We start from the raw sequence: 12,711 nt of genomic DNA, 5'->3' as shown, positions 1-12,711 counted from the left end.
GGATTTGGCTACATGCACAATCAAAACAGGAAACGTTGGAAGTGCCCAGCATATCAGTTGGCATTTGAAAGGGATCAATTGAATATTAAATGTGTTTGCTATATGACTCTTCATATGAATTGACAGCTGAAACATACACAGGGCCCTGAAGACTCATTCCATTCACTCTTGCTTTAGTCTCACTACTCATCGCGCCACCGCCTCTTCTTTTGGGGGTCGAGTGTCGATTAAATGATCCCATCACTGAATATGTTCAGCACGTCTCTCAATGTGATTTTGACCTTGTCACTGACATTTCACCTCCCAGTCTGAACATTCCATCCTCCATATGCACCAATAAGCCCAATGCTAACTTCAAGATCAGCATCTTATCTTTCTGCTAGACAATCTCATCTGCGTACCGACTTTCACTCTGAACCATATCCTCTGTATATATTTTTTTAACAGCAGAAGTCATTTGTGATATGGGGTTGGCCTGCTTGGCCCTGGAGTAGAATCCCCATCGTTCCAGATGATCAGAGGCTGCTTTCGTCTTTGAGGGGGGAGAGCTGACTGGTGGTGATTTAACCTGAGGATACCACACCTCAGGCGAGGGACGAGGTTGAGAAGGCGGGGCCTTCATGAATAACCTCAGCCGGTACAGGAATTGAACCCACGCTGTTGGCCTTGCTCTCCCAGGCACGACCATTGAGTCCGGGGTGCAGGGTCAATCTTGCGAACAGATATCTAAATGAGCCATGGCAAGGCTGCTGAATCGTGCCCCAAAACTCTTTTTTTCCATTTATTTTTCCAACCTCACGAAAATATTCATCTTTCAGACTTCAGTTTTAACAGCCAAAATTTCAATAATTTATATTTTCCTTGGTCAACCTATTGCATATGCAAACTTTCAGTTTGCTATTTCCAATTTTGTTTTTTTATCTTACATCAGTACACCCACACGCCAAGGAGTTAAAATATGTAAGACAAAGAACCTTCAGGAAATGCAGCTTCATTATAAGGGTACAATGATTGCTTGAATATGTTGGTGTTAAGGCTGCATGTGCAATTTACAACAGCAGCTTGTACTTATGAAGTACTTTTCACATGGTAAAACATCCCACGGCACTTCAAGGGAGCGTTATCAAACAAAATTTGACACCAAGCCAGATAAGGAGAGATCTGGGCAAGTGACCAAAACTTAGTCAGGAAACAAGGTTTTAAGGAGCATCTTAATAGAGGAAACATAGATTGAAAGTCAGAAAGCTTTGAAATGGGATTTCAAGATCTTAGCAACTTGGCAGCTGGAGGCACTTGCAGCTCCCAACAGTGGAGTGATTAAAATCCGAGATGTTCAAGAAGCCAGAATTGGGGGAGTACAGATAGCTTGGAGAGTTGTCGAACTGGAGGCGTTTACAGTTAATGGGAAGGGTGTGGCTGTGAAGAAGCTTGAAAACTAGGATGAGGATTTTAAAACCAAGGCTCCATTTTACATGTTAAAAATGTAACAGAAACATTAAATGCCAGAAACACTCCACGATCGGGCAGTAACTGCAAGGTGAGTTAGATTTTCGGTTAAAGGCCCGAAACTTCTGACTTACTGAGAATTTCCAACATTTTCTATTTTTACTTCAGGTTTCCAGCATTGGCAGTATTGTGCTTTTGTGTTAAAAGATCAGGGAAGCCAGTCCTGTGCATGGTTACTGACCTGGGGTGGGATTCTTTGGAAGCCGGTGGGGCGGGCAACTCCGGCGCAATGGAGTGGTGTGAACCACTCCGGCGTCGGGCTGTCCCGAAGGTGTGGAGTCCTCCGCACCATCAGGGGCTAGGCCAGCGCCGGAGTGGCTTGCGCTGCGCCGGCCAGCGCGGAAGGGGCTTAGCGCCACGCCAACTGGCACCAAAGGGCCTCGGCCGGCCGGCGCGAGTTGGCGCATGCGCGGGAGCACCAGAGTGTGCTGGCGTCATCCAAGCGCATGTGCAGTGGGGGTTCATCTCCGCGCCGGCCATTGAGGACCGTTACACCGGCCGGCGCGGATGAATAGCATGCCCGTACGGCACAGGCCCACCCGCGGATCGGTGGGCTCCAATTGCAGGCCAGGGTACCATAGGGGCACCCACCGGGGCCAGATCCCCATGCCCCCCCCTCCCCCGAGGACCCCGGAGGCCGTCCGCGGAGCAGGTCCCACCGGTAAGTACCTGTTGTAACACAGGCCAGTGGCTCTGGCTGAAAACGGGCAGCCACTTGGCCCATCGTGGGCTGGAGAATCGCCGGGGGGGGCCACTGCCAACGGCCCCCGACCGGTGCGGCACGATTCCCGCCTCCGCCAAATCCCCGGCGCCGGAGAATTCGGCAGCCAGCCGGGGCGGGATTCACGCCGCCCCCCGGCGATTCTCCGACCCGGCCGGGGGGGGGGGGGGGGGGGGGGGGGGGGGGGGGGGGTCGGAGAATCCCGCCCCTGAACTGTTAATTTTATTTCTCACAAAGGTTATCTGTCTGCAACTCCAACTCTGATTCTCTTTCCATAAAGACCTACATTGCATTTTCAGCACTTTCTGTTTTAATGTCAAATTTTAAGCAATGGCAATATTTTGGTTGTGTTCTGGTCATCAAGGTTTGCAGTTTTCTTCTCGACCTGTCTTGGGCAAGTAAGCAAAAAGAATGGCAATTATGGATGGCTCCCAAGTGCCTGGTATTTTCTTTTTGATTTTCAAATCCTTACACTTCGCAAATAAACAAAACTTTCATACTAATTAACCCAGAGTCAGAGGTGTAGACCATTCTGTAATTAGCCACTACGCCATTATCCCCATATATTTTTGACTGTTATTTAACATTTGGAGATTATTCTGAGTTCTGTCATACTGAGCCACTCAGGCCACAATGGTCCCAGCTCCAATCACTGCTTTTGGGTTGAGCTATTTAGTCTGATATCAGTAAGATGGAGGAAGTAGTTGGGGATGGGGAGGATGGCTTGATAGCTTGGCTCAAACAGTCTTGCCTGTGCAGAAGTTAGCCAGGATCCCAGTCCTGACTACTGCCAGAAAGCTAGAGTTTGTTGAGATCTGCTAAGGGCACTTACAGGTTGGCCACTGGTGAAGTTGTCCACTGTCACACTGCCAAAGTTCCAACTTGGTGAACGGCTAATTAAGCAAGATAGTGTGTAAGTGTAATGTCGGCATAGTCCAAGATGACCACAGGCTGCTTTCCCCTTCGAGGGGGAGAGCTGAATGGTGATGGTTTAACCTGAGGATCACCACATCTCAGGCAAGGGGTAAGAGTGAGAAGGAGAGGCCTTCATGAATAACCTCAGCCGGTACGGGAATTGAACCTGTGCTGTTGGTCTCGCTCTGCATCACAAACCAGCTATCCAGTCAACTGAGCTGAATGGCTCCCAAACAAAATGCAATTGCGATTAATTTTCCAGTCAGTGGCTTCTCTGGAGAGACGCTACGAGGAGGGCTCGACCCTGCGCGTGGAAACTCCATTGAATTTCAAGGGAAACACCTTAAGGGAATGCTGGAATCTGTGCCTGCAGGAGGAGAAGATGTAAATGGGCAAAGAAGGCAAGACAAAGGCTCTGCTCAATGCTCTGCTGTCATTCACAAAATACTCACAGTTCCGTCTCCCAGTTTACAACACCATTCAAACGCTTTTGTTGAGTTATGGCCTCATATCTCACTCTTCCTTTCTATTATATAGTCTATCAGATCATGGTTCTGGATTTTAACGGGGGTTGTGCATTCTGCCAATTGTATATAATATTCAGCTTCTTAAATAATCTACAGAGCACCTTCTTCCATGAATTATACGATGAAGGGAAGCAAATGTGGAAGTTGCAGACTGAATTCAGCATAATTAATAATTTTTATCACCTAATACAATATCCACTGCACCTGTCGCTAATTAAATGAATTTCCTGGACAATTACTATGACGATTCTATATCAGTCCTGCGTAGATGAAACCTGGCCCTGTTCCAAGGTCCCTATTCACTAATGTAGTTACACAGTTATGTGTGCATTAGCATGGAAATATACAGGGAAACAGTTTTCAATTAACACAGCACAAAACAAGTTTTCTTATTAATTGAGAAACTGAGGTGAAGGGCCAAGCTTTTTAGTGCTGAACACCACCAAATAGTAAAAAAGATGGAAAAGAAAGTAAGTAATGGTTAGATGATGGCAGGCCTGGGTTTTAAAAGCACGCAAATTGCAGGTGGTAAAGAAAGAAATTTTTATTTAAAAGCACCTTTCATTACCTCAGGGTATCCCAAAGCATTTTACAGCTAATGAAATATATTTGAAGTGTAGCCACTTCTTTTTTAGAAAATATTTTATTGAAGCATTTGTAATTTTCACAATTTAACATATTGACATTTCTAAAACAACTGCGTGGGCCGACGCACAAAATACCCCCTAAAATAACACCAAACAATAGACCACGTATCCCCACTTCTCCTGCCCTACCCCCAATTACCCTTGTGCTAAATTCCCTGTCCTTATTTAACATTACCATGCCTCCTATTTTCCTCCACCACCCCCCCCTTTTTCCCTTTCCCCCCTTACTGCTGACGTTCAGATATCGATGAAATCGATGAACGGCTGCCAACTCCGGGCGAATCCATGTATTGAGCCTCTTAGAGCGAACTTGATTTTTTCCAGACTGAGAAACTCTACCATGTCGCTAACTCACACTCCTGATTTTGGGGGCTCCGAGTCCCTCCATCTCAGCAAGATCCGTCTCTGGGCCAACAGGGAGGAGAAGGCCAGGATATCGGCCTCCCTCCCCTGCCCCCGGATCTTCCGACACCCCAAATATTGCTAATTCTGAACTCGGAGTTACCCTACGTTCCAGGACTTCCGACATAACATCTGCAAATCCCTGCCAGAATTCCCTCAGTTTCGGACATGCCCAAAACATATGAACATGGTTGGTTGTGCTACCCCCAACACCGCCCACATCTGTCCTCCACCTCCTCGAAGAACCTACTCATCCGGGCTACCGTTATGTGGGCCCTGTAGGCTACCTTGAACTGAATCAAGCTGAGTCCAGCACAGGACGAGGATTCATTTACCCTTTTCAAGGCTTTTTCTCACAGTTCAGTTACCAGTTCCCCTCCCAACTCCTCATCACCTCTCTGATCGGGGCCCCTTCCCACTCTAACAATTCCCTGTATATGTCCGAAACTTTCCCACCTCCAACCCCTATTTTTGACAGCACTTTATCCTGTAGTCCCGTCAGAGGGAGGCAAGGAAAGCTTGGGACCTGTCTCCATACAAAGTCCTGCACTAGTAGGTACCGAAACCCGTTTCCACCCAGCAAATCAAACTCCGCCTCTAATGTCTCCAAGGTCGGGAAGCCCTCCTGGATGAATAGATCCCCAAATTTCTCAATCCCTGCCCGCTGCCATACCTTAAAGCCCCCATTCAGCCCCCCCCCCGTGACAAACCGGTGATTGTCACAGACCAGTGACCACACTGATCCCCCCTCCAGTCTCATATGCTGCCTCCATTGTCCCCCTCACCCTCAGGGCTGCCACCACCACAGGACTTGTGGAGTACCGAGCCGGCGAGAACGACAGGGGCGCCATCAGTAAAGCCTCCAGACTCGTATATTTGCAGGATGCTGCCTCCATCCGCTCCCAGACCGACCCCTCCCCCATTACCCATTTACTGACCAGTGTGGTCACTTTTAGGACTTCTGAAATTAGATGTGAGAGTCATGTCACTTGGTCACGGCTGACAATCTAATGACAGGGGCAACAATCCTCATCAGAAATACTTTTCACTAAGTATATGCTCTGGAAATGGAATTATTGGAAAGTTTGCATCGCTGAGTAAGTAACGATACATATGTCAGAGCACCCACCATACTTTGACCCAAGGTGAATGACATTGAAAATGCTGTCCACTGGTTCATCTGCTCCTAATATGTGCCTCAACAGACTGCAAACTTTAGTTTGCTGCATAAACCTTTTAGGCTCAGGGTCAGTAGCTCCTGTACGCAATCTGGACATCTTACAGTTGGACAGAATTATCTCATTTTTCGACTAAGCGTCAACTCAGATGGGAAAAGGGGGGGCCACAGCCCACTGCCAGTTTTTCCCACCATATTCTTCGACTCGTAGAGGCAGATCCTGTAACGTAGCTCTGCCACCAGCAGACGTGGCTGCCAAGAGACCGGTTTGGTCTAAAAACAATTTTAAAAATTTAAGAAATACCCATGGAAGCCCCCCCGAGGGCTCGGGACCCCCCCGCCCCACCACCACCCAACAATGGAATCCCCTCGCCACAGACATGGGATGCCCCATCCCCAGGGTACCACCCGCCAACCCAAGCCTCCACAATGGCAGTCCACCCTGGCAGCGCTAGGGAGCTGTCTGGGCAACACATTCTCTCCCTTACGAGCTGTACTTAACTGTGTGCTCCCAACGTTCTCAGCTCGCCTCAGCCCTGTTTGTCAAAAGCTGTTGTAAACCCTGCCAATGTGACGTCACGCTGGCGGCGGGGGGGTGCAGAGGGGGAGTTCCCTACATGGGGGGATGTTACAGCGGGAGGCCCGCTGATGACATGTAAATGTATACTAACGTGGTTCCTGTACTTTCAGGTGGGAACACCATTACACCATTGGTGGGGCAGGGACAATCTCAGTGGGAAATTCCGCCACGGTAAAAGCGCTGAGAAACACCACGCTATCGAACGGGACTCTGTTGTAAACCAGGGCCTGAGCAGGAAATGTCCCACTAAGGCCACACTTAGTCCCGTTTTCTGCACTGAGGGACACCGCTTGCCGGAACACCTCAGTGCATTAGGAGATTACATAGAACTTACAGTGCAGAAGGAGGCCGTTCGGCCCATCCAGTCTGCACCGAACCACTTAAGCCCTCACTTCCACCCTCTCCCCGTAACCTAATAACCCCATCTAACCTTTTTGGATACTAAGAGCAATTTAGCATGGCCAATCCACCTAACCTGCACGTCTTTTGGACTGTGGGAGGAAACCGGAGTACCCGGAGGAAACCCACGCAGATACGGGGAGAGCGTGCAAACTCCGCACAGACAGTGACCCAGCGGGGAATCGAACCTGGGACCCTGGCGCTGTGAAGCCACAGTGCTATCCACTTGTGCTACCGTGCTGCCCTGCTGGGATGACATTCTGAAATGGTGCCCCCATCTCTCGACCAAGCCCCACACCAACGCGACACCCGGACCCCCCTAAGCCCAAACTCACTAATAAGATGGTACATGCTCCCTTCCCCTGCACCCCACCTCACATGCGCAGGGAACAGGAGGCCCTGAGGACCCCCTTATAAGTGAGTCAAAAGCATCGGGCAACCCCCAGCTAAACGCACTCATCACGAGCCTCTGTATTTTTATATATTTAATTACATGAAATATGGTGAGTCGAGTGATCCACCTACAACCTAACCTAAGGACCCCAGTGATGGCAGAAGCAAAAATGCCGACATGTCAGTTTGACGTTATAGGTACCTCTAATGCATGAAGATCTGTGTTATTTTGATTCCAGCAACTTTGATGAATATTCAGGGCAGCACGGTGGCCTAGTGGTTAGCACAACCGCCTCGCGGTGCTGACGTTCCAGGTTCGATCCTGGCTGTGGGTCACTGTCCGTGTGGAGTTTGCACATTCTCCCCGTGTCTGCGTGGGTTTCGCCCCCACAACCCAAAAATATGCAGAGTAGGTGGATTGGCCACGCTAAATTGCCCCTTAATTGGAAAAAGTAATTGGGTAATCTAAATTTATTAAAAAAAAAGAAAAAAAAACTTTGATGAATATTCAAGAAGCCTTGGCATTATTCAAAGAAGAGCCATGCATTTTCTTGGTCAATGTTGTTATTCAACCAATTTAACCAAAGAAATGAACTGGATATTCATTGCATTGCTGTTTGTGTGACATTTGACCAAGTAACATATCTCACTGCACTTCAAAAGTAATTAACGCTATGATGTCTTTTGAAACACTTCAACATAATTAGGTGTTGTGAAAATACAGTTATACTTCCAAGACCTGATTTTAACCTTTCCCCGCCACTCTGCTCTCGCCCCCTTCCCCCCACCCCACCATCTATCTGGAATGGTGTTTCACAGAGGTGGAAAGGTTTTATGTCATGTTCCAAGGGTCACAAGACCAACACCAGCAATTGGAAAAACAGATTAATTGCTGTGATCACATAATTTCCCAAGTGCAAAGGCGAGAAAGTAGACAGCAACCCTATCAGGGGACTTTGACAGCACAATGTCAAGCCGTGTCCGTGGCCACCAGTCTAATAATGAAGAGGCCCAGAGCTGTGAATCAGAAGGAACAAGGAGAAATCCATTGTAAATAAGAAAGTGTCACAACTCTAGACTAATGGTCATTTGAAAAATGACACCAAAATTAAAAATAGCCAATACATCGAGGCTGATTAAGGCAAAAGTCACTCTGCTGTCAAGCCGCTCCTGAACACAACCTCAAGTGATTAATCATCTGGCCAGCTATGCTCGGACTCCATGAGACAATTCTGCCATAACATGAACAGCCAGTATTGGACTACAGACTTATTGGGTGGGATCCTTCAGAAACCGGGGTGGGAGGGGAGGGGGGGGGGGGGGGGGGGGGCAACCCTGGCGTGAGGTAGTGGCGTCCCAAAAGCGCGAAAGGGGCTTGGCTGCTAACCGGCACCGAAGGGCCTCTGCCAGCCGGCACGAGTTGGTGCATGCGTGGGTGGGCGTTCAACTCCGCGCCGGCCATCGCAGACCATTACACCAACCGGCGTGGAGGAATAGAGTGCCCCCATGATACAGGCCCTCCCGCGGATCGGTGGGCCCTGATCACGGGCCAGGCCACCCTGAGGGCACCCCCCGGGGCCACATCCCCCCACGCCCCCCCGAGGACCCCAGAGGTCGCCTGCAGAGCCACGTCCCGCCGGTAGGTACCTGTCGTAACATACGTCGGCGGGACCTGCCGAAAACGGGTGGCCACTCGGCCCATCGTGGGCTGGAGAATCGCAGGGGCCGCCGACCGGCGCGGCGCAATTCCCGCCCCCGCCAAAACCCCGGCGCCGGAGAATTTGGCAGCCGGCGGGTGCGGGATTCACGCCGCCCCCGGCAATTCTCTGACCCTGTGGGGGTCCGAGAATCCCACCAATTAAGTTTTAAAGTTCATCGAACTGGAATCCATAGCTAAGCTGGTTTAGGTGAAGGGTTCAACAAGATCTGTGGCGGTTGTCCCTTTAAGGGCAACACAGCAAAGTAAGTTTCACATGGCCTGTGCTACCTCCATTGCTCATTTAAAATTCATGTCGACCTCTGTAAGCAATCTGTACTGAATAGCAGTGTTCATGCCTCAGACTGACCATCCCGTAACATGTCTTTTAGGGTGGCTCCAAAATCACAATACTCTGATAGTTGCTTCAGTTTAGCAGTGTAAGTCATGATGTATTGCCTGGGGCTCTCACCCTCGAATTAAATTTGAATCTGTGGTGTGTGACTGATGGTTGCGGTTGCAATTGAGCCTTCATTAAATCCACAAGCTCACTAAATTATTTGGAGTTGGGTGTGCTTAGGGCTGTAAGACTGCAAATACATTTATAGGTCTGAGTTCCACAAACACTTCAGGGAATTGCTTTGAGTTCCACTTCCTCCACTATTTTGTTTGTTTGTAAGTAATATCCAAGGCACTTAATGTATTGTGTCCAGTCTATTCTCCCAAGCAGAAGCATCTGTTGAATACTTTTTTTTCTGGCTTCCATTAAAATTGGATACACACAGGTGTCGTGCCAGAGGCATTGTCAGGATAATTTATCCTTGTTGCCAAATGTAAAGGTGCACTTTCAAAGACTTCATGAACAAAAAGGAGTTACTGTGAAACCAGCTGCGTGTCTTGCTCCCAAAATGTCTCTTTGCCGAAGAGCCTGTCTCACCATGGTGCGATTCCACACTCTGAGTTCCAAGTGGTCGCTGAGGCCATGTGACCTTTTCTCTACTGTGTTGCCCTTAAAGGGACAATCACCACAAACCCTATCTGCAGCAACATGGTTCCATAACAGTGCACAATGGAGCATGTAGCACCTCCAGAGACATCCACATTGTACCGTCATAGATAGAATCATAGAATTTATAGTGCAGAAGGAGGCTATTCGGCCCATCAAGTCTGCATCAGCCCTTGGAAAGAGCACTCCATCCTATCTCCATAACCCAGAACCCCACCTAAGCTTCTGGATACTAAGGGGCAATTTAGCATGACCAATCCACCGAACCTGCCCATCTTTGGGAGGAAACCGGAGCAACCGGAGGAAACCCACGCAGACACGGGAAAATGTGAAAATACCACACAGCCACCTGAGGCTGGGATTGAACCCAGGACCCTGGAGCTGTGAGACAGCAGTGCTAACCACTGTGCCACCGTAAGGATTGTCAAGGGTTTCTCTGCTGGATATTCATAGTACACTAACAACCAGCTATTGATGCGTGGTTGAATTAAATGAGTGAAAATATGTCCAAGACATCAATCAAATGTTTATCTACCATTCACACCTGTTTCACAATATCCTTTGTCTACCGACATAAACTAGTTACTCTGAGCACTGTATGGAAATCAGCCTAAAGGGATCAAAAATAAGATTGTCACATTATTGGACAACTGGCAAAGCTTTTCCAAATTTTTGTTTTGCGAACAAAAAGAATTCTGGGCATTTGTTAAATTCCGGTCTACAAATGGTCCAAATTCAACAGCCAACCTCTGCTCTCCTGACTGAGGATTACACTTTCATACAGGCGTGCACTGTAATAATTAATCCCTCAAAGTCTCTGACTTTCCCGGAGAGCAAGGTAAAGCAGAATAAATCTCCAGAGGCAGAGCTATCGCAACATTATTAGTCCCAATTAAAGTTTTAGATACTTCAACTGTAGCACCACCTCTATAGCTGTCTCTCGATTCTTTCCCGGCACTTCCAACTCCCAAAACCAGACAAGATATAAAGAGAGGGAAGTTAAGTCAGCGAAAGTGAGAAATGAAATAAGGGAGACTGTGAACCAGGGAACGAGAGGATGTAAGAAGGAAAGGATACACTAATGTTACTTGTCTATACGTTGTGGTCTAAGTGTCAGACGTTGCTTACTGCTCTTAGCCACATTTATCCTTATGGAATAAGGCAATGACACAGATCTACGGCCAACGGCCAAAAAAAATCACACATCCAGGATTTATTCAGTGTTGAGAGCTCTGATCATATCCAATACCACATTTATAATCAAGCCAGTAACTCTAACCAGAAGGATTTATTATTATACCTAAAGGACCATGGGTTCAAGTTTTTACAAAATGGTGTTATCCCTTATATATGACGTTGAACAATAACCTCCATAGAAGGGTCAGTACTAAGCATCCCACACAACATTAATCACAGAGAACAAGAAAAGCATTATAGTGAACACTAAAAGAAGTCCCACAGTATTAATCATATCTCACAGGGCAAACCTTGGTTTTTATCCCAGTCAAATATTTCCCTAGCAGCTGCCTTCCACGCCTGCTCCATTTGACCTCAGTAAATGAATAAAATAAATCACAGGTATCATTTGCTGGACTGGGTGTCTTGGTAAGTATGTTAAAAATTCAACAATGCGACAGAAACAAAAAAGAAATATTCAATTTATTCTCACCAACCCCCAGATTGCCAAACCTTTCCTGCTTTTCACTGGGTTTCACCTCCAGGGTCCTTCAGCTAGTTTAACTCTCATGGGTGAGATTATTGGCAGGTTTTGTGACTTGGGGATGAGGTTGGGTGAAAATCCAATCAAAGCTGATGCTGTACCCCAATATTGATACACTGGAACCTATTAGCAGGGGTCAATGGAGAATAAGTAGCACCAGGAACCCTGGTTGAATATTTCCTATCCCAGGGTTGCTGAGATCAATGAGAGTGCTGCCACTATTAACCCAGCAGGGATTGAATAATTCAATAAAAGCCTGGAACTGAACTCAGACATTGTTCATCTGTAAACCGCAATCGCACACCAGCCTGAACATTTAAAAATGTTCAAGGCAAAGTAACTTTTTTTCATGAATAAGAGACTTGGAGATGTCCAATTTGCTGCTTCAGAGGCCTTTCTGAGTTTTAACCAGGCATTTAGTCAATATTACCTTCTTTATCAATTGCTCTTCTGGGTACTATCATTTAAAATATTAATAGAATTAATTAGGGTTCTGTGTTTAGTCCTCGGTCACATTTCCTCAGAAATGATGGCTGTAGTGAAACTCACGTTGACCCTAGTTTGTAAGAATGTCGGGGCTGCAGGCTGAACATTTTTGGTAAATGCCAAGAGTATCGCCGCAACCGCACCACGCCTCCCCGACCAGCGCATGATTCTCGGAGGCGAGGAGAATAAGCGCCATTTCCGCAGCGGGTGCTGGTCGCGGGCCGCTGTCTCTGACCTGAATGGGCCAAGCAGCCGTGCATAAATAGCAGAGTCCCGCCAGCGCCGTTCGCCCCTGGTCGCTGCCGGCAGGAACTCTGTGCGAAGGGTCGGGGGTGGCCTGCGGGGTGGGGAACTCCGGCTCCTTCACCGGAGGTGGCCTCCGATGTGGTCTGGTCCGTGATTAGGGCTCACTGATCGGAGGGCCGGCCTCTCTCTCCCCCCCCCCCCCCCCCCCTCTCCCGGGCCTACTTTGCTGCACGTCCGGCCCCAGAACCCCCGCACCATGTTGCGTCGGGGCCGGAACGTTCCGTGAGTCT

General features: G+C 48.2%; 1 protein-coding gene across 1 annotated transcript in view; it reads right to left on the bottom strand.

Annotated features, from left to right (window-relative positions):
• Window positions 1-12,711, bottom strand: part of dcc (DCC netrin 1 receptor) — a 1,518,136-nt gene that overhangs the window by 1,136,501 nt on the left and 368,924 nt on the right. The window lies entirely within an intron of this gene.

This window comes from Scyliorhinus canicula, chromosome 3, assembly GCF_902713615.1.
Source record: "Scyliorhinus canicula chromosome 3, sScyCan1.1, whole genome shotgun sequence".
NCBI classification, from domain to species: Eukaryota; Metazoa; Chordata; class Chondrichthyes; order Carcharhiniformes; family Scyliorhinidae; genus Scyliorhinus; species Scyliorhinus canicula.
This window is presented reverse-complemented; position numbering and strand designations above follow the sequence as displayed.